At 31.8% G+C, this 24,391-nt stretch overlaps 1 pseudogene; it reads right to left on the reverse strand.

Moving 5' to 3' along the window:
* Positions 1–13,513: 13,513 nt before the first annotated feature.
* Positions 13,514–13,632, reverse strand: LOC145291865 (5S ribosomal RNA; annotated as a pseudogene).
* Positions 13,633–24,391: the final 10,759 nt, after the last annotated feature.

Genomic DNA, 24,391 nt, shown 5'->3' on the forward strand with positions numbered 1-24,391 from the left:
AAAACAAAATCGGATGGGGGGGGGTTCTTCCGAAGTTAGTTGGTGACGTTATAAGTAATTGCGAGATAAGATGGGAGCCAGAAATTAGGGGTGGGGGTGGGCGACTGAAAATGATAATATAATGGATTGATTATACAATATTTAAGATCAACTTGGTAGATAAACATTTATGGACTAGAAAAAAAAAAAAAAAAAAAGAAGCTAGCATTTAATACAACAGAAATACATAAATTAAATACTGAAATAAAATGTAGTTATTAATATTTGAATCTTAAAATAAAAAGTGCGAATTAGTAGAGAAAAAAATCACTTATCACAACAACGCATTCCGTCTCCAAACTAGTGAAGAATTTAACTTTTAATAGCGTTCAGAAGATTTTTTTTTTTTTTAAATTAACCGTTAAGAGAAAGCGTGATTTTATTCTGAACTTTAACTAATCACGTTTTAAGCAACTTATGAAATAAAACAAAATCGGATGGGGGGGGGTTCTTCCGAAGTTAGTTGGTGACGTTATAAGTAATTGCGAGATAAGATGGGAGCCAGAAATTAGGGGTGGGGGTGGGGGACTGAAAATGATAATATAATGGATTGATTATACAATATTTAAGATCAACTTCGAAGATAAACATTTATGGACGAGAAAAAAAAAAAAAAAAAAAAGAAGCTAGCATTTAATACAACAGAAATACATAAATTAAATACTGAAATAAAATGTAGTTATTAATATTTGAATCTTAAAATAAAAAGTGCGAATTAGTAGAGAAAAAAATCACTTATCACAACAACGCATTCCGTCTCCAAACTAGTGAAGAATTTAACTTTTAATAGCGTTCAGAAGATTTTTTTTTTTTTTAAATTAACCGTTAAGAGAAAGCGTGATTTTATTCTGAACTTTAACTAATCACGTTTTAAGCAACTTATGATATAAAACAAAATCGGATGGGGGGGGTTCTTCCGAAGTTAGTTGGTGACGTTATAAGTAATTGCGAGATAAGATGGGAGCCAGAAATTAGGGGTGGGGGTGGGGGACTGAAAATGATAATATAATGGATTGATTATACAATATTTAAGATCAACTTGGTAGATAAACATTTATGGACGAGAAAAAAAAAAAAAAAAAAAAAAGAAGCTAGCATTTAATACAACAGAAATACATAAATTAAATACTGAAATAAAATGTAGTTATTAATATTTGAATCTTAAAATAAAAAGTGCGAATTAGTAGAGAAAAAAATCACTTATCACAACAACGCATTCCGTCTCCAAACTAGTGAAGAATTTAACTTTTAATAGCGTTCAGAAGATTTTTTTTTTTTTTTTAAATTAACCGTTAAGAGAAAGCGTGATTTTATTCTTAACTTTAACTAATCACGTTTTAAGCAACTTATGATATAAAACAAAATCGGATGGGGGGGGGTTCTTCCGAAGTTAGTTGGTGACGTTATAAGTAATTGCGAGATAAGATGGGAGCCAGAAATTAGGGGTGGGGGTGGGGGACTGAAAATGATAATATAATGGATTGATTATACAATATTTAAGATCAACTTGGTAGATAAACATTTATGGACTAGAAAAAAAAAAAAAAAAAAGAAGTTAGCATTTAATACAACAGAAATACATAAATTAAATACTGAAATAAAATGTAGTTATTAATATTTGAATCTTAAAATAAAAAGTGCGAATTAGTAGAGAAAAAAATCACTTATCACAACAACGCATTCCGTCTCCAAACTAGTGAAGAATTTAACTTTTAATAGCGTTCAGAAGATTTTTTTTTTTTTTTAAATTAACCGTTAAGAGAAAGCGTGATTTTATTCTTAACTTTAACTAATCACGTTTTAAGCAACTTATGATATAAAACAAAATCGGATGGGGGGGGGTTCTTCCGAAGTTAGTTGGTGACGTTATAAGTAATTGCGAGATAAGATGGGAGCCAGAAATTAGGGGTGGGGGTGGGGGACTGAAAATGATAATGTAATGGATTGATTATACAATATTTAAGATCAACTTGGTAGATAAACATTTATGGACTAGAAAAAAAAAAAAAAAAAAAAAAAAGAAGCTAGCATTTAATACAACAGAAATACATAAATTAAATACTGAAATAAAATGTAGTTATTAATATTTGAATCTTAAAATAAAAAGTGCGAATTAGTAGAGAAAAAAATCACTTATCACAACAACGCATTCCGTCTCCAAACTAGTGAAGAATTTAACTTTTAATAGCGTTCAAAAGATTTTTTTTTTTTTTTTAATTAACCGTTAAGAGAAAGCGTGATTTTATTCTGAACTTTAACTAATCACGTTTTAAGCAACTTATGATATAAAACAAAATCGGATGGGGGGGGGTTCTTCCGAAGTTAGTTGGTGACGTTATAAGTAATTGCGAGATAAGATGGGAGCCAGAAATTAGGGGTGGGGGTGGGGGACTGAAAATGATAGTATAATGGATTGATTATACAATATTTAAGATCAACTTGGTAGATAAACATTTATGGACGAGAAAAAAAAAAAAGAAGCTAGCATTTAATACAACAGAAATACATAAATTAAATACTGAAATAAAATGTAGTTATTAATATTTGAATCTTAAAATAAAAAGTGCGAATTAGTAGAGAAAAAAATCACTTATCACAACAACGCATTCCGTCTCCAAACTAGTGAAGAATTTAACTTTAAATAGCGTTCAGAAGATTTTTTTTTTTTTAAATTAACCGTTAAGAGAAAGCGTGATTTTATTCTGAACTTTAACTAATCACGTTTTAAGCAACTTATGATATAAAACAAAATCGGATGGGGGGGGGGTTCTTCCGAAGTTAGTTGGTGACGTTATAAGTAATTGCGAGATAAGATGGGAGCCAGAAATTAGGGGTGGGGGTGGGGGACTGAAAATGATAATATAATGGATTGATTATACAATATTTAAGATCAACTTGGTAGATAAACATTTATGGACGAGAAAAAAAAAAAAAAAAAAAAAAGAAGCTAGCATTTAATACAACAGAAATACATAAATTAAATACTGAAATAAAATGTAGTTATTAATATTTGAATCTTAAAATAAAAAGTGCGAATTAGTAGAGAAAAAAATCACTTATCACAACAACGCATTCCGTCTCCAAACTAGTGAAGAATTTTACTTTTAATAGCGTTCAGAAGATTTTTTTTTTTTTTTTTTTAATTAACCGTTAAGAGAAAGCGTGATTTTATTCTGAACTTTAACTAATAACGTTTTAAGCAACTTATGATATAAAACAAAATCGGATGGGGGGGGGGTTCTTCCGAAGTTAGTTGGTGACGTTATAAGTAATTGCGAGATAAGATGGGAGCCAGAAATTAGGGGTGGGGGTGGGGGACTGAAAATGATAATATAATGGATTGATTATACAATATTTAAGATCAACTTGGTAGATAAACATTTATGGACTAGAAAAAAAAAAAAAAAAAGAAGCTAGCATTTAATACAACAGAAATACATAAATTAAATACTGAAATAAAATGTAGTTATTAATATTTGAATCTTAAAATAAAAAGTGCGAATTAGTAGAAAAAAAAATCACTTATCACAACAACGCATTCCGTCTCCAAACTAGTGAAGAATTTAACTTTTAATAGCGTTCAGAAGATTTTTTTTTTTTTAAATTAACCGTTAAGAGAAAGCGTGATTTTATTCTGAACTTTAGCTAATCACGTTTTAAGCAACTTATGATATAAAACAAAATCGGATGGGGGGGGTTCTTCCGAAGTTAGTTGGTGACGTTATAAGTAATTGCGAGATAAGATGGGAGCCAGAAATTAGGGGTGGGGGTGGGGGACTGAAAATGATAATATAATGGATTGATTATACAATATTTAAGATCAACTTGGTAGATAAACATTTATGGACGAGAAAAAAAAAAAAAAAAAAAAAAAAAAAAAAGAAGCTAGCATTTAATACAACAGAAATACATAAATTAAATACTGAAATAAAATGTAGTTATTAATATTTGAATCTTAAAATAAAAAGTGCGAATTAGTAGAGAAAAAAATCACTTATCACAACAACGCATTCCGTCTCTTTCGGCTATCATCCCATCAGGAGAAAATCGATGGCGTACAAAATAATATTATGTCGAAAATAAAGAGTTCTAATGGGGAACTTATTAAATGTGCCAAAAGTACGGGGACACTGAAATAAATTTATTAACGTTTAAAAACGTTTATTTAAAATTACCGTGGATTGGGGGAAAGAGTAATAGACTTTCCAAACAGATTCGCAGAAGTATTTATGACTGCTTTTATTCTGTGTCCTTGCGTTTGGTATATACTACGAGACCTGCTTTTCTGTCTTTTCGCAAGGATAGTTTGCCTTACATCCAAAATAGCAATATTGTATATCAATTTAAATGCCAGTGCGATGCTGGTTATGTTGGGCGAACATCCTTGAACCTTTTGACTCGTATAAACCAGCATGTTCCATCGAAGATCAGACTAGGGTGGATGGGGTCTGGTGGTCTCCCTCCTTCTGCAGCCTTGGACTCTGCTATTGGCCAGCATTTGGTTGACAACCCGTGCTGTGCCGATAGATATGAAATAGAATGGTTCGAGGTGCTACATAGAGCGGACTCCAAAAACCATTTAAAGATTTTGGAGTCTGTCTCTATTGCGGTGCGTCAGCCTTCTTTGTGCCGGCAAAAGGAAGCATCCAACGCATTGTTTCTCTTTGGGGTACTTTGAATTTTTTTCTCCCGTTTTTTTCTCCCTCGTTGTGCCATTATTTTAATCCTTTTTAAACGTTAATAAATTTATTTTAGTATCACCGTACTTTTGGCACATTTAATAAGTTCCCCATTAGAACTGTTTATTTTCGACATAATATTATTTTGTATGCTATCGAGTTTCTCCTGATGAGATGATAGCCGAAAGAGCTATTGATATATATATATATATATATATATATATATATATATATATATATATATATCGCTACGGACTCTCTGTTTATATTGGTAAGACAGAAGTGTTAGTACAACCAGTACCCAATACAATCTTACAGGACGTAAGCATTCACATAAATGACACTCCTCTTGAGCAAGTAGATCACTTTCCATATCTCGGAAGCATAATATCATAAAAGTGTTAAAATGAGAATGAAAAAGAAAGCCGAATTGGCCTCGCTTATGGAGCTTTCGGTAAACTGACGAAGCGCGTCATCAATAATAAAGATCTTTCAATAAAAAACTAAACTGATAGTATACTGTTGCATGATAAAGGACTGCCCCCTTTTCATGTAAGTAAACAATAGGGGATTAGTTAAATGTAAATATGAAATAGGATAGTACAGGATTCGAACTTGCGAAGTTAGATTTGGAATTAAAAATTCCAATCATATGTTAAAATAAATACAGAATGTTATTGAAATAAAGAATGTGGAATTGCAATTGTTTAGCTAGCATATCTGTATATGGAAAAGGACTGTAATAATGAAATTTGTTTCTGTGAAAATTAAAATAAGGAATTTAATCGTCAATTGAAATTGTAAACATATTTTGTAAAGAGGTTATTTGACAAATAGGTTACTGAACTCGAGGTCATGTCAAGTTTGGCAACGTGACGCATGTCACCAACGTGCTTTATGAGCACATTTTTAATCATGCGATGACGTGACGAGTTCTCAATATAGGTAGAGTTTTTAGATGCAGACTGCGAGAAGAGGAGAAGAGTCGAAGAGAAGCAGAGAGGTTCAGACGATTCTCCGTTAAAATCAACTCTAGAAGTGAGAGGGTTTTAGAAATAACCATGTAACAAATTTGAATCCCTGAGATAAAATCATGTCCGACCGGTCGAAGATGAAATAAAGGATGTCAACATGTGTTTTTGTATCTGCGTCTCTGTGTTGTTATTCAACAGGAAAGGTATTGTCAATTTATATTATAAGAACTTTGTGAAAATCATCATCTGAAAAATAGGTAATAAATATATGTCTTATTGGTTATAGAAACACTCCCGTCATACAGAACTGTCAAAAGTATAAATGTTAAACCCTCGATCTATCTATCTATATATCAAATCTCCTCTCATTATGTATTATATTTATCCTGTCGTTATATATAAAAATTGTCTGTTATTCTATATATACCTGCTTATGCCTCCAATATGCTATCTCTTACAACATGAACATCTTAAGACATATGAACACCCAACACATGAACACTCCTAAGACTGTCTCTAGATATCAAACTAAGACTTTCTAATACTAATATGAGCAACAATACAAATATATACGCCATCTTAATAATACCACCAGTATAAAACATATCCATATTTAGTACCTTCTAAAATGCCACCAATTACATAATAATACCACGCGATTGTTATACCTACGCTTCTGTATTTTTGTGAGACCTGGACTATATATCAAAGTGATCTCATTAACCTCGAAAAATTCCACCAACAGAAACTTCGAGCTGTACTGAACATCAAATGGTATGCCTATGTATCCAACACAAGCGTTTTTGAGAGAGCAAACAGCTGCAGTATTGAGGCCACCACCATGAGGCACAGACTCCGTTGGGTGGTGTATATCCTCAGAATGGATGAAAACAGGCTCCCTCGACAAACCCTGTACTCGGAGCTAGCCACAGGAAAAAGACCTATCGGCCGCCCTCTACTGCGATATAAGGACCAACTTAAATCCACCCTAAACAAAAACACCGGATTTGATCTTCAAATCTGGGAAACAACATCTCAGGATCGGTGCCTGTGGCGCCAATCCTTCATACATGGTACCAAAGGATATGAGGCAGAAAGAAGAAGACTGGTGGAGATCAAGAGGCAGGTAAGAAAAAATCGTGCTGAACAACAACGCCCCCTGCCAAGCATTGCTTGCCTTCTCTGCCCACGCAAATTCCACGCTCAGATTGGTCTGAGAAGCGATCTACGATCCAAACACTGAGGGAAGAGGAAACTGAAATTCTCGGATACGAGAAATCGGCGGACGCTATATATATATATATATATATATATATATATATATATATATTAACAGTGACATACATACATACATACATACATACATATATATATATATATATATATATATATATATATATATATATTAGGGAGGAGGATATTACACAGAGAGTTAGTGCCTTTTCGAGTGGCGTGCCTCGACTAGTCTCCATGAATCCCAGTGGTATATGAAGCGCAATACACAGCCTCTCCATATCGAATGAGCGTCCGTGCGCGGTGGAGGTCACCATGTTATTATGGTTAGGCATATACTGAACACGCCGGATTGAGAGGAGTAAAACTCGATAATCAATCCTGTTATTCCATGGGCAACAGTAGTTCCAGTTGCATTCACCGACAAACTGATGTTATGGATCCGAGAACAACCTAGCCTCGCAGATGATCAGATTAAATTGACAATGAGAATGGTACACAGGCTTTTGTTAGCAGAGAACTGTGGAACTGCATGCGGAGCAGGGCCCCATGTTTTTATGCAATGCGAAACCGAAACTTCATTATGAATACACACGAATACAAAACCAGAGTTCAGGCCCCTGTAAACACAATCCTCGATGTTCAGATATGTCCAGTAGCCAATGGGACGAATTAAGGTACTCCCTTAAATCCGACTGATTTTAATTCGCAAGAGTTGAACTCGAATGGAAGTGGAGTACTGGAGAGAAACAACAGAGAGGAGAAACTCTGAAGACGACGGAGATGAGAATGATTATATATATATATATATATATATATATATATATATATATATATATATATATATATATATATATATATATAAACAGGGAGGCCCGGAATTATCAGAGATTAAATGAGAATCAACAAATGCTCTAGCCGCCCATACTTTTATTCTCATCAAAATATTTGAAATCGCCTATTTTTAAAAATCTAATCGATTGATTGGCCGCTCTAGTTATGGGCCACAGTGCAACAGGGAAAAGCTTGAGATGTCTTTCTACAGTGACTTAGTTCACAAAATATTGTAGTCTACATTGAACTGTAGGAATTATTCTAGAAATAATGGCTTCAGGAAAAGTTTAAAATGCAAAAGTCAAGTACCATGATGCAATTGTGCTCTAAGAAGGAAACACTCATTTCCAACGCGCCTAATCGTATCAAAGAACCAACTATTAATTTTATTAATTTAATTTTACATAATCACTTGAGTTAAACGTCGAAAAGTTTACTATCATTGTTCATATGTGCTCCTAGGCAGATAGGGTTGATATGACGCTGGTAGATGGGTTCCGGGCGGTAGTAGGTTATCGGCTTCTTCCTGTCGGCCGTCTGCTGAAAAATAACTTTATCATTGTTTCATTCCTCCGTAGTTATTCATAGGTTGACAAACGATAAATAATCGACTCGGGTACACTTCTGAGTACAATAAAACATGTTAATTATGTAGTCATCAACTGAAAAACTAAAATAGAAATAGATATAATATTTTCTTTCCGGCACTTTTTCAATAGTCATTCAGGCTGGGCCTTTATTTTTAACAACCGATTCTTCCTTGTTTATTGGTCGGTCAGTGAACGGGTGTTTTCACGACGCGGTCTCCCAACAACGAGTTGTGACTGACAAAAACTCAATAACAACTATTTTTTTCTGCTCTGGATTCCCTTTTAATTGTAGATGTTGGTAAGGTACGGCTAGTCGAGTTTTCCCATTCAACCAATTCCTATTCACTTCGCCTTATGTTTATTCACATCGATTGGCTAATTGGTTACATCACCTTTTCCTTCAGCAACGCAACATTTTCATCATCTGATTCCCACATATCGGCCAACCTCGACCGTGAACTTTAAGTTCAATTCTAGACTAAACAGGGCTAGGTATTAAAAGAATTATATTCGCAAACAATTTTGTTAATGTCCCGAAATTGTTTGTTTTTTTTTCATCTTTTTCTTCGTATAATTCATATCAGCGATTAAGCAGTTTTCTTGTTTTTTTAAAGAGCAAGTTTATCTGTCAATACCCGTTCTCATAAATAAAAAGGCTCTAATTCAGTAAACATTAGCCCCTCTGTTGAGCAATTTTAAACCCTCATAGCTGGTTGGATCTATGAAAAAGGGTTAACTTCGGTCAAAATCGAACTGTTTTCAATTATTAATTTCGTACTTCTCCAAAATATCAAGTTAAACTGAATAAAATTTACACTCAATCTTTGGACAGGTATTATCTATCTAAAACAAGTAACAAGCGACGTTCGATCACTTTAGAATATGAAGTAACAAGTGACGTTCGATCACTTTAGAATATGAAGTAACAAGTGACGTTCGATCACTTTAGAATATAAAGTAACAGGTGACGCTTGATCACTTTAGAATATGAAGTAACAGGTGACGTTTGATAACTTTAGAATATGAAGTAAAAGGTGACGTTCGATCACTTTAGAATATGAAGTAACAGGTGACCTCGATCACTTTAGAATATGAAGTAACAGGTGACGTTCGATCACTTCAGAATATGAAGTAACAGGTGACGTTTGATCACTTTAGAATATGAAGTAACAGGTGACCTCGATTACGTTAGAATATAAGGTAACAGGTGACGTTCGATCACTTTAGAATATAAAGCAATACGTGAAGTTCGATCACTTTAGAATATGAAGTAACAGGTGACGTTCAATCACTTTAGAATATGAAGTAACAGGTGACCTCGATCACTTTAGAATATGAAGTAACAGGAGATATTCGATCACTTTAGAATATGAAGTAAAAGGTGATCTCGATCACTTTAGAATATGAAGTAACAGGAGATGTTTGATCACTATAAAATATGAAGTAACAAGTGACGTTCGATCACTTTAGAATATGAAGTAACAGGTGACGTTTGATCACTTTAAAATATGAGGTAACATGAGACGTTCGATCACTTTAGAATATGAAGTAACAGGTTACTTCGATTACTTTATAATATAAAGTAACAGGTGACGTTCGATCACTTTAGAATATGAAGTAACAGGTGACGTTCGATCACTTTAGAATATGAAGTAACAGGTGACCTCGATTACTTTAGAATATAAAGTAACAGGTGACGTTCGATCACTTTAGAATATAAAGCAACAGCTGACGTTCGATCACTTTAGAATATAAAGTAACAGGTGACGTTCGATCACTTTAGAATATAAAGTAACAGGTGACGTTCGATCACTTTAGAATATGAAGTAACAGGTGACGTCGATCACTTTAGAATATGAAGTAACAGGAGATGTTTGATCACTTTAGAATGTAAAGTAACAGGTGACCTCGATCACTTTAGAATATGAAGTAACAGGAGATATTCGATCACTTTAGAATATGAAGTAACAGGAGATGTTTGATCACTATAAAATATGAAGTAACAAGTGACGTTCGATCACTTTAGAATATGAAGTAACAGGAGACGTTCGATCACTTCAGAATATGAAGTAACAGGAGATGTTTGATCACTTTAGAATATGAAGTAACAGGTGACCTCGATCACTTTAGAATATGAAGCAACAGGTGACCTCGACCACTTTAGAATATGAAGCAACAGCTGACGTTCGATCACTTTAGAACATAAAGTAACAGGTGACGTTCGATCACTTTAGAATATAAAGTAACAGGTGACGTTCGATCACTTTAGAATGTAAGTAGCAGGAGATGTTTGATCACTTTAGAATATGAAGTAACAGGTGACCTCGATCACTTTAGAATATGAAGCAACAGGTGACCTCGACCACTTTAGAATATGAAGCAACAGCTGACGTTCGATCACTTTAGAACATAAAGTAACAGGTGACGTTCGATCACTTTAGAATATAAAGTAACAGGTGACGTTCGATCACTTTAGAATGTAAGTGGCAGGAGATGTTTGATCACTTTAGAATATGAAGTAACAGGTGACCTCGATCACTTTAGAATATGAAGTAACAGGTGACGTTCGATCACTTTAGAATATGAAGTAACAGGTGACCTCGATCACTTTAGAATATGAAGTAACAGGAGACGTTCGATCACTTTAGAATATAAAGTAACAGGTGACGTTCGATCACTTTAGAATATGAAGTAACAGGAGATGATTGATCACTTAAGAATATGAAGTAACAGGTGACGTTCGATCACTTTAGAATATGAAGTAACAGGTGACGTTCGATCACTTTAGAATATGAAGTAACAGGTGACGTTCGATCACTTTAGAATATGAAGTAACAGGTGACGTTCGATCACTTTAGAATATGAAGTAACAGGTGACGTTCGATCACTTTAGAATATGAAGTAAGAGGTGACGTCGATCACTTTAGAATATGAAGTAACAGGTGACGTTCGATCACTTTCGAATATGAAGTAACAGGTGACCTCGATCACTTTAGAATATAAAGTAACAGGTTGCGTCCGATCACTTTAGAATATGAGGTAACAGGAGACGTTCGATCACTTTAGAATATGAAGTAACAGGTTACCTCGATTACTTTAGAATATAAAGTAACAGGTGATGTTCGATCATATAAGAATATGAAGTAACAGGTGACGTTCGATCACTTTAGAATGTGAAGTAACAGGTGACCTCGATTACTTTAGAATATGAAGTAACAGGTGACGTTCGATCACTTTAGAATATGAAGTAACAAGTGACCTCGATCACTTTAGAATATAAAGTAACAGGTGACCTCGATCACTTTAGAATATGAAGTAACCGGTGACCTCGATCACTTTAGAATATGAAGTAACAGGTGACGTTCGATCACTTTAGAATGTAAAGTAACAGGTGACGTTCGATCACTTTAGAATATAAAGTAACAGGTGACGTTCGATCACTTTAGAATGTAAAGTAACAGGAGATGTTTGATCACTTTAGAATATGAAGTAACAGGTGACGTTCGATCACTTTAGAATGTAAAGTAAAAGATGACGTTCGATTACTATTACGTCCAATCAGACACGAATAACAGCTTAGATCGGATACCTACTGGATATAAAATAACATTGAATGTAAGACGACTATAATAGCTGACTACGTCCTATCACCACGGAATATAATATAGCGTCACGTCTTTTCACTCGAAGTAACGGGTTATGTAGCGAATATGAACTTACATGTTAAATACGATCACTACCTAATATAAAATCGGGTTACGTCAGACTACTACCGTATATGCAGTAACAGGTGACGTCTTATCATTACCAAATATAAAATAATAGGTGACGTTCGATCACTTCCGAATATGAAGTTACGGGTTACGTTTGATCACCCCGAATGTAAAATGACGGTTTAAGACCAATCACTAACGAATATGAAATAACTGGTTATTTTCGATTAAAATAAATAAAATTCTGAAGACCTCATCTCTAGTGAAACAGATAATGTAAATATGTAATTGTTGGAAAATATAATATTTCTTTACGTCAGTAACCATGAACCGCAAAAAATTTAGGTAAAATCTATCTTGGAACAAAGGTTTAAGATGGCCTTTAAGTCGTGAAACAGTAAATTCATAGTTATGATGGATAATAGATAAAAACGTAATACAATGTCTACTATTTAAAGCACTGTTGATATGGAAGCCAAAATTCAAAATTTAATGGTTTTAAATTGCAGATATTTTAAAATAAAGAACCCTATCAACTTATAAAAATTAAATTCTATATTTCGATTCTTAACAGAATCTTCATCAAGAGAAACAATTTTTTTTAAATATTTTCTTTTTCTTTTCATTTTATTTTACGTACAATGATGGCGGTGGATATGCCTAGCATGTTTTTCTTTGGATGTTGTTGAAGTATAGATTTCAAATGTCCGACATACCCGCTAAACCCGCGATTTAACTATTTGGACTCTATACTTCGACAACATCTGAATAAACACGTGCCAGGCACCACCACCCCCATCATGAGATGTGAAAAAAACTTGTTTTCTCTGATGAAAATTCGGTTATGTATCGAAATATCGAATTTAATTTTAATTTTAATGTAAATATGTTTATTTATTGAAAAATCATTCTGCACTTGTTTTTCATCTTTAAGGTCATTATATTTTGAATTTTGCATAGATAAGAATTCATTTATCGAACTTAGCCGGTCTTTCTAATCTTAAACCGAACATCGGGATCAACAAGGCCATTATAATAACTCCATATGTTCAGAAAACACGATTAACTAAAGCACATGTTACCGTCTAAATATGAATTAAGTCTTTAAAAATATTCAAAAAAATTTAATTAAACATTTTAAAGTATACATATTAGACGAATTTTTGAAAAATACAAGTATAATTGCTATTAGAAATTATAACTACAACATATAATGCAACGCGAATAAATAATAATTGACTTAGGACAAAGTCGCAATTAATCATACGAATGGTATAGCGTGTGCAGTCAGCATCAACCCTATTCAGGGTTTAATCGGCTTCTTCCGAAGGAGGAAGTTTCATGGGAGTATGAAATTCACACGCGGTCCCCAGTCGCATGTATATCCCCGTTAGGGGAGATGACGATGTTAGGCTTTTGCAACTTTTTGCAGGGAGGTGTCGACGTTCTCCTACACACAGCACCTGGACTTCCCAAATTGGTCACCCATTTTAGTAATGACCAGGCTCAACGTTGCTTAACTTCGGTTATCTGACGGGAACCGGTGTGTCAACGTGATTATGCCGTACATGAATGGTATAGTTAATATGAATAAATATAAATTACGTATTGATAAAAGCACAAATGCATAATTTAATTGGAACCTTCAGAAAAATATGTAAGGAATGATATGAACCTCCAGGAATATATGGTGATTACGAGATAGTATGATATTATGGATAAATGGCTAATTATAAAATAGTATTAACAAATGTGGATGAATATATTTAGCTGATTTACAATATAAGTTTCATTAAATTTTTATAAGATGTGAGACTAATATAGCTGTATATTGATCCAGTGAATGTTAGTTTATTAATGATGTTAGTATATGCAAATAAACAATATAGTTAAAAGTAAATAATAAATATTTCTAGTGTAAAATAAAAAAAAAATTACTAATATTTTTAGCAGGTAAATTGAAACTAGCGGGACATGTGGAAATTCCACAGGGGACTCATTCATATGTAATATATTGATGTTGGCATTCTGTAGATGTTCAGTATAAATGGAGACGCTCTGATATTATTGTAGCTTTTTTCTTAAAACTGCAAAAGTATTTATCCAAGCTAGCAGGGATGCCTGGCGTAGTCAGGTCGTAAAATACGTTTAAAATATTTTAATTCTTGCAGACTTCGTATATATTATTATAATATACTCAATGTTTTATCGATTTTTACATATTATAAAGTTGCAATTTCAAAAATAAAAATATATCTATATGACTTAGGTTCATCAGCTTGAATCGAAACCGAACCCCAAACTTATATATATATATATATATATATATATATATATAATTATTAAATACATACGGCCACTAATGTTTCATCCTTTCCGGAATAATGAGTGCAGAATGTAACGATTAACACCGGTCGATGGATTCGAACCCGGCAACAGACGCCATGTCTGGGTTTATTAGCAAGGATTCAATGATTTCTTAAACTATAATCGAAACCGAAACCAAAATTATAAATAATTCTTGATAAAATTATTTATAAAAAAAGTAGATTAATAAGATGCATTAGCTAAAATCGAAACTGAAACCAAGACTTATCAAGAATTCTGGATCAAATTATTAAAAAGAAAAGATTATTTGGTGCCATTAGCTATAATCAAAACCAAACCCAAAATTATGAAGTATTCTTGGTAAAATTATTTATTACAAGAAATTTAAGTGCATAACAATTAAACGACCTCGATGTTAGCGTAACACAGAAAATTTTAATAAAATTTTAACTATAAAATACGATTATAATCTTTAAAATTCTTGAAAATGTTCATATAGTTTCGTCCAAGAGAACCCAAAATACGAGCATTTCAATATTTAATTCGGTTACTGCGAGAAATATATATATATATATATATATATATATATATATATATATATATATATATATATATATATATATATATATTATAAAAAAGTGAACCATATCGTAAATTCAATCAACTAAAAAATGGAAACCGGGGTGAGGAAAAGAAAAAAAAAATTATATATATAATGGGGCAAGTTATATGTACAATTAAATAAAATAAATAAGTCGATTAAAAAAAGATCGTTAAAATATACCCAAAGCGCTTTTCGTTCAGACAAACATTTTCAAGGGTCATAAGTCTGAAAATTATTATTATTATTTTTTTTTTTTTTAGAATATTTGGTAGTGATATGGAATACGAGCGGAGAGGTTAAGAAAAAAAAAAAAAAAAAAAAAAAAAACCTGACTACCCAAATAATTCTAACTGAAGCCGGAGGTTTCTCTGCTTTGCACAAAGTAGGGGGTTAGCACTGTTTTTTTTTTTGTTTTTTTTCTTAACCTCTCCGCTCGTATTCCATATCACTACCAAATATTCTAAAAAAAAAAAAATAAAAAAATAATAATTTTCAGACTTATGACCCTTGAAAATGTTTGTCTGAACGAAAAGCGCTTTGGGTATATTTTAACGATCTTTTTTTAATCGACTTATTTATTTTATTTAATTGTACATATAACTTGCCCCATTATATATATATAATTTTTTTTTTCTTTTCCTCACCCCGGTTTCCATTTTTTAGTTGATTGAATTTACGATATGGTTCACTTTTTTATAATTATTCTAAAATTTTGCCAATCGAATAAAGATATATATATATATATATATATATATATATATATATATATATATATATACCGCCTTTTTTTACAAATGAAGGCTCGTTGAAAAGCTAATGACTTGAAATGTGTAGTGGGCTCATAGTCGCACATTATTATGGTTTTAAAAAGTGGGGGATGACTTTTCTATATTAAGTTACCGTAAAATAATCACCCTCTTTATGGTTGTGTTGTTTTGCGGTGAACTTTGAAGGATAGTTTATTATTGGATTTCATCCTTCAAAGTTCACCGCAAAACTACACACAAAAACGATCACATACATTTCTACTCACACCATAATAATAAAATAAAAACAGTGATGATAATTGGTTTCTTCTTACGCGCTTTCAGAATTTGCAGTCCTGAATATCTGGACGAAGAATTCAAATACCTCACAAACATTTTGAAAACCTTGCAATATCCGACATATTTCATATTGAATGCTAAGAGAAAAGCCACACAAATATTTTCCAGAATAAATAATAATAAAAAATCATACACACCAGACCTTTCTCTCATAAACAGACATCTTCTTTTACCTACACACACCAATAATACAATAATCTGTAACACACTAAACAAACTAAAAATTCCTATCGTACACACCACATCACTAACCATAAGACATATATTAAAAACTACGAAACGTCTCCGTAACAAACCAGTTTCCAATGGAGGTATATAAACTATTCCTTGCCATAATTGCCATCATAAACACGTTGGTGAAACTCAGCGTAAATTGGAATATATATATATATATATATATATATATATATATATATATATATATATATATATATATATATATATATAAACAAATCACCTTTAAATTAGTGACAATGTTACAAATTTACCAAATAAATTAATTTTTTCGATCAACTAACCCTTCGAAAAAATAAACAAAAAAACAACCTAGACTTTATTTTAAAAGTATCCATTAAAAGTATTTTTACTGAAAAATAAATTATAAATATAAAAACTAATATAACTAAAATAGGAGTCGAAGATGTAAAAATAAAATAAAATATATGATGTATTAAGAAAAATAAAATTAAACTAAAAAATAATATATTTAAATACACAAAGCTAGTAAATTGGGAGAGTGTATTTGCTGATTGCATGTGAGTTTTTCAAAGAAATGGTTTTCTTTTGTGTTTAAGGTGAGCATCTTGTAAGTAAACGACTACAAATGAAGCAAAGACATAATTGTGTCGACCCGTTGGTCGCGTACGAAACAATAGTGTAATATATACCTTGTGAAAACAATAAATTATCAACAAAAATAATTTGTTCTTTGGAATTTTTGCAACGTTTTCTATTATACTATCTATGCACAGAAATAACAAAAGATATTCATTGAGCTTTTTATTTTTATATACAATTTTTTTATTTTTTTATTTTCTTTTAACATATTACGATGGGTATATACTAATTGATTAATATATCAAGTAAATTGTTCACACACATACATACACACATGATGATTGCAACGTCTTGTCACACGAGTGCCACTCTCTCAGACACTTGAAGTCTATGAGCCTAAAAATGACTTTTTTTTAGTCCTACCGGTGAATTCACACGCTCAAGCAGGCATGACACTGAAGACTGTCATTGAGATCAATTATTACATGCTTCCAGCATTTCACGCCTCCACACGTCACAACTTTTCCATCGCCACAGGACCATTTTTATAGACAAATGCCAGAGGGAGTATCTATACATAGATGATGTTACAGAGATTTAACTTAGTACGACAGCTAAGTCTCTCTCAGTTAAAAAATGTTGAGATATAGCAACAAGCAAGAGCAAGATAACTAGCAACAAGTTAAACTGCAGACCAGCTTAATGCGGGTACTGGTCTCCCGCTTTGTGTTTTTTTTTTAAATCAGAGATTTGCTTCTCCTAGAAAGGTTGCCTTCACCACGGCTTACGGAAGCCATCTCCATTCCAGCACACACATACATACGCACAAACACACACGGTGCTGGTTTTCCGTGTGCCCCGAAAAAAGGGTTTAGTCGCCCTTTGAAAGGTTTTGTTTTTAATCCTTCAATGAGACTAGCCACCCTTCCCACCAAACAAGTCTGATGGGGGAACCAGTTTAGTCGCCGGTGACCCGACCATGAGGCAGATAGTATTGGATTACATGGTACCTGTTACATATGACCTGACCTGACACTAACACACACATACATACATACATATATATATATGTTATATATATATATATGTGTGTGTGTATGTGTGTGCATGTGTGTGTATGTGTGTGCGCATTTTTTTTCTTTGTTTGTCTATCTTTGTCTTCAACTTGTTCTCTCAAAATACTGGGCTTTTCCTGATGAAATTTTGTATGAATCATGGTTATCATAAGCTGCAGCGAAATAATATAAAAGTATCTGTTCGCTGTAAGTTTTTCTTCTTAAACTACTGGTTCGATCTGGCTTAAATTTTGTATATATCGCTGTTATTATTAGGTGCAGCGAACTTACTATGCGTTGCATGTGCAGTTAAAAAATTTACAATTAATAATAATATTAGTATATAATGCAAAAATAAGGATAAATTTAGTCATATTAAACTATCAATTTGGCATAAATCACGCATTACCAAGCTAAAATCTAGTGTTTATATATATATATATATATATATATATATATATATATATATATATGAGATATCTTCAATAAGTTTCCAGACATTTTCATATGGACACTTTTGTTGATTCTACACACATGAAACTCTAGCCTCTTCCGAAGTAATCTGTCTGTCTAGATCATTTCAGTGTTGTTCAAAAATAGAGGCAATCTTAAGTTTCTGGGGCGATTTGCTCTGTCTGGCCTTATTGTGTCTCCAAGGAACAAGATGTTTCCACTAGGAACTCTGTCTCTTGGTCTTTGACTAATAGATAATAGGTCTAGCTTTCATTGGGGTCACCAGAGCATCAAGAACTGCAGACCTGAATAAATCAGCTCGACCATTTTCCTGCTGTCATAACAACGTCTTTTTCTGATCTTCTCTTTGCATCCTTGAGTCAAACTTTGCGCAAATCTTCCGCATCTTCAGTTCCTCGCAAATATATATATATATATATATATATATATATATATATATATATATATATATATATTTATTACATTTTCACCCCAAACAAGGCACATTGCCACTTTGGTGTAGGGGACTACTATCAGGGGCAGCAACTACTGGGGCACTATGTAGGGATTTGGGCAGCAAGATGTCGGTTCACGTTGCACTTGAACTTCTGCATGTCAGTACAGTTAGGGAACCAGGATCCTATAATGGAATTCCAGAGTCTAGCGCTTCTGGGGAAGAAGCTACTGGAGTAGAAATATATTTTACATCTAGGGATCTCTACTGTGTGGGGGTGGGATTTAGCTGCCTGTCGGGTTTGTCGAGGGTGTCTGCGTCGTAGGGGCACAAGTGTCTGCAGTTCGTCAGAGCATTCACCATTAAAATACTTCTAGAACAAGCAGAGGGATGCCACGTTTCGTCGATGGGACAGAGGCTGAAGCTTAGATGCCAGTTCATGGCCTATCAGATTGGCGACTCTCGTTTGAACCTTGCTAGGAGCGAGAGACTAGTAGTAGACGCACCAGCCCAGATGTGACAACAATACTCCATACATGGGCGAATGGTGGCCTTATAGAGATACAGGATACTTTCAGGTGTCAGTAGTTGTCTAGCACGGTAGAGAGAGCCTACCTTTTTTGCAGCGGCCCTGGCAATGTTTTCAATATAATTGTTCCAGCTCATGTTTTCTGTGAACGTTAGGCTAAGCAGTTTGAAAGATGTACTTTCAGACAGGGAGTCACTGGCCATTGCTATTGGTGGCAGAGAAGGTTTCTTGTAATTATTGAAGGAAACCAGTTTAACCTTGGCAGCATTGAATGTGACCATCCATTTAGGTCCTCATTCCACTACATTTTGGAGGTGATCCTCTAGTTTTTTTTTTTGCCATTTCTTTAGATATGTGTTCATTTGCTTTCCTCTCATGCCTATTATAGAGTGTAGTGCCATCAGCATATATACCCATCTCAGAGGCAGTTTTGTCGTGGAGGTCATTAATAAATATCAGGAACAATCCAATATATATATATATATATATATATATATATATATATATATATATATATAGTAAATTTTGTACACAGTTTCATCATGTGTGTGTGTGTGTGTGTGTGTGTGTGTGTGTGTGTGTGTGTGTGTGTGTGTGTGTGTGTGTGATCTTGTCAGTCTTTCTGAGAAACGGTAGCTACCAAACTGCCCTGCCAATTTTTCGTCTACTGAATTGAAACTTTATATCAACGAACTTTGACCTTTGGACCAAATTCGATTTTTATTTAGCTTGTAAAAATAGTGATCAAAATTAAAACAAATGGAACTAAGTCAACATAAAGTGCTCTTCTACACTTAAGAAAATATAGATTTCGGGGTTAAATAAAGTTAGGTTTGAACTATTTATATACATAAAGATGTAACTCAGACGATAATGAATAAGGCTGGATAGCGATGCTTTAGTTTTGTTTGTAGCTGATTGCATCCAATTTATATTTTTTATCTTTTGGAAATACTACTATATATTGAGTCTTATATAATAATGAAAAAAAATTGACCATATAATACCAAATACGAAATATTCACGAATTCAAATATAATATTTAAGCGTATTTTAAAACCGGGTCACACCTGGCGGCCTCCTTGTTCTAATATATCTGGGGTTCAAAATATTTGAGGTTCAAAATCGCAGAAATAAAATTCATATGTATATGGATAATGAATATATATATATATATATATATATATATATATATATATATACTATAATATAAAAGGAAATTTGTGTGTCTGTGTATCTGTAGGTTCGTTCTCTTATTGACTCGAAAATGGCTAGATGTATTTTTATTAAATTTCACACAACGGTACTTTATGTGCCTGGCAGTGGTTTTCGATAGGTTTTTAGTAAGAATGTCTTCGATAAGTATCGATAATCGACCTAATCCCATGAAAGAAGAACCAGGAAATTTTGACCTTAGTTAATATCTTACATAACTTAACACCATAAGTGCATTTGAAAAGTTTTATTAATCACACAATACGAAAGGCTCAACGGATAAAATCAACAGTAGGTTCCTTGATAAGACAAGGGATCATCCAAAATGAATGCTTGCATTTAGAGCACAATTGAACCATGCTACTTTTCCATTTAAAGTTTTAATGTAAGCCATCATATATGAAACATAATTTTATAAAATCAACAATAGGTTCTCTACAGCGCAATGTAGACTACAATATATCGTGAACAGTCACTGGGAGGTGCATGTTAAGCTTCCTCCAGGTGCATCGCGATGAGTCCCCTATTAGAGCAGGTAACCAATCGATTTGTTTGAAAAATAATCTATGCCACCGATTTCGATGACAATAAAAATTTGGGAGTGTATATTAACGAACTTTAAGATACAACCACTCAATGGAATCATCAGTAGTTAATTCTTGCAAAATATCATTTCTGACTAATAATCAGTTTTAATGTGTCAGTATTTTGGAGGTTGAATTTTTAATCCTAAATGCAGATAATGTCAGAGTTACAGTTATGAAAAACTTAAGACATCCATGGAATTATGACTAAAGGAAAAAGACAAAACTACCACTCTCATTAAAAAGGGCCATGCAAGAAACTCTACATAGATCTCTAGTGTTTGAAAGCAAGATTCTTGTTTGATTGTGCGTACCGAAAGAAGGACAGAGATTATATCGGCCGAAAAGCAAATAATAATAATAATAATGATAATAATGATAATTATAATAATAATGATAATAATAATGATAATAAAAATAATGATAAGAATAATGATAATGATAATAATAATGATAATAACAATAATGATAATGATAATGACAATAATGATCATGAATATGATAATAATGATAATAATAATGATAATGATAATAATACTGATAATTATTGTCATTATTATTATGATTATTATTATTGTTATTATTATTATTATTATTATTATTATTATTATTATTATTATTATTATGATTATAGATTATAAAAATACGAGTATCGTATCGAGATGCACTGAGTTGATCGTTGTTGATATTCCCTGGATCGTTCGTTTTTAGGTTTTCTTGATAATAAAAATAATGATAATGATGATGATGATAATAATAATAATAATAATAATAATAATAATAATGATAATAATAATAATGATAATAATAATGATAATAATGATAATAACAATAATAATGATAATAATAATAATGATAATGATAATAATGATGATAATAATAATGATAAAAATAATGATAATAATAATAATGATAATAATAATGATAATGGTAATAATAGTAATAATGATAATAAGAACAATGATAACGATAATAATAATGATAATAATAATGATAATGATAATAATGATAATAATAATGACAATAATAATGATGATAATAGTAATGACAATAATAATGATGATGATAATAATAATGATAATGATAATTATAATAATGATAATAATAATGATTATAATAATGATGATAATAATGATAATAATAATCATAATGATAATAATAATGATAATAATAATGATAATAATAATGATGATTATGATAATAATAATGATAATGATAATAATAATGATAATAATAATGATAATTATAATGATAATTATAATGATAATAATGATAATAATAATAATGATAATAATTATAATGATGATAATAATAATAATAATGATAATGATAATGATAACAATAATAATAATAATGATAATAATAATAATGATAATGATAATAATGATTATAATAATAATAATAATGATAATAATAACGATAATAATAATAATGATAATAAAATTGATAATGGTAATAATAGTAATAATGATAATAATAACAATGATAACGATAATAATAATGATAATAATAATGATAATGATAATGATAATAATGATAATAATAATGACAATAATAATGATGATAATAGTAAAGACAATAATAATGATGATGATAATAATAATGATAATGATAATTATAATAATGATAATAATAATGATTATAATAATGATGATAATAATGATAATAATAATCATAATGATAATAATAATGATAATAATAATGATAATAATGATGATTATGATAATAATAATGATAATGATAATAATAATGATAATAATAATGATAATTATAATGATAATGATAATGATAATAATGATAATGATAATAATAATGATAATAATTATAATGATGATAATAATAATAATAATGATAATGATAATGATAAAAATAATAATAATAATGATAATAATAATAATAATAATAATAATAATAATAATAATAATAATAATAATAATAATAATAATATAAAGTGAGAAAATTATTCTGATTAATCTATTATGGTTTTGCAAAAATAATGTCGCTTTCCGACATGAAGTTAAATGTTAAAAAACAACATTATTTTTGCACCAACCTAATAAATAAAATATTAAAATATAATTACTAAAATATGTGTCCTGCTTTATTAATATATTCAAGAAAATTAGCGCATTATTTTTTTAGGAAGAGTATAGTCCATAGAAGAAAAATAATTGTAATATAAGGCACATATGATGTACGCAATAACACAAACATAAAAATGCATTATTCATTGTAAGATTAGCTTAGTGTCCACCTTTGACATTTTATATGAATTACGTATCATGACTTTCCTATGTGCAGAAGACACAAAGAACATTCATACATCATTTGGTACGAATGACTTGTATACACGCAACGATACAAATACTTTCAGAAATAAAGCCTATAATCAACCACGCTTACAAAAAAAGTAATTGGAAAAGATTCAACTGCCCTTTGCGTGTAATCTAATCGCATTAATTCCATGAATGACATATATAGACATCGATTTTTTCTTCTTTTGATAAAAAGTAAGCCCCCTTATATTCCGGTATGGAAAATCGGGAATATGGCAGGTTCACGAGTAGAATTGAACGAGTTTTTTGTTGGTTTTATATGCATATATTACAAATGAGATGCTTACTTTCAAAACTTAGTGACACCTCATTGAGTTGCGTCACTGCCAACATGGAATAAGTGTTGTATTGTTATCATAAAAGGAGACTGCGCGTGTGATCGTCTAATGTTCTGTCTATTTGTGATATATTCATATCTAATTGGTCATATACAGTTGTGTGTGTGGTAAATGTATTTTGGACATACCTTACTTTATGCGTCGTTGATCTTGTCCACCTGGAATTCATCTTGTGTCTTGGAGGGGACACTGGGAACCTGTTTTGGACGAATATTCATTCACTCCAAGACGATGAATTGGTTTTATATAGCTTTTATTCACCTTCCAGATCTCGATCGCAGAAGAATGGAAAGTGAATATTTTGCTTGCTTGGTTCTAATTTTCACACACGTCAGCGCCCCCCCACCACCAGTGAAGGGAAAGGGACGACCTGTTAAGCCGTCCGTTCTTCTCTACGTCCAAACACAAACTCACCGACTCCAGCTAACCTGATCACGTGACTCACATGCAGATCCGATCAGCTGATCCTCACTTCCTGTAAAACGTGTCTACAATATAATTTACCATATTCGACCTATTTCCTAACATAAGTAAGGGTACGACCATGTAA

The sequence above is a fragment of the Euprymna scolopes genome, chromosome 12 (assembly GCF_053919585.1).
Source record: "Euprymna scolopes isolate OS-2025 chromosome 12, ASM5391958v1, whole genome shotgun sequence".
In the NCBI taxonomy this organism is placed as follows: Eukaryota; Metazoa; Mollusca; class Cephalopoda; order Sepiida; family Sepiolidae; genus Euprymna; species Euprymna scolopes.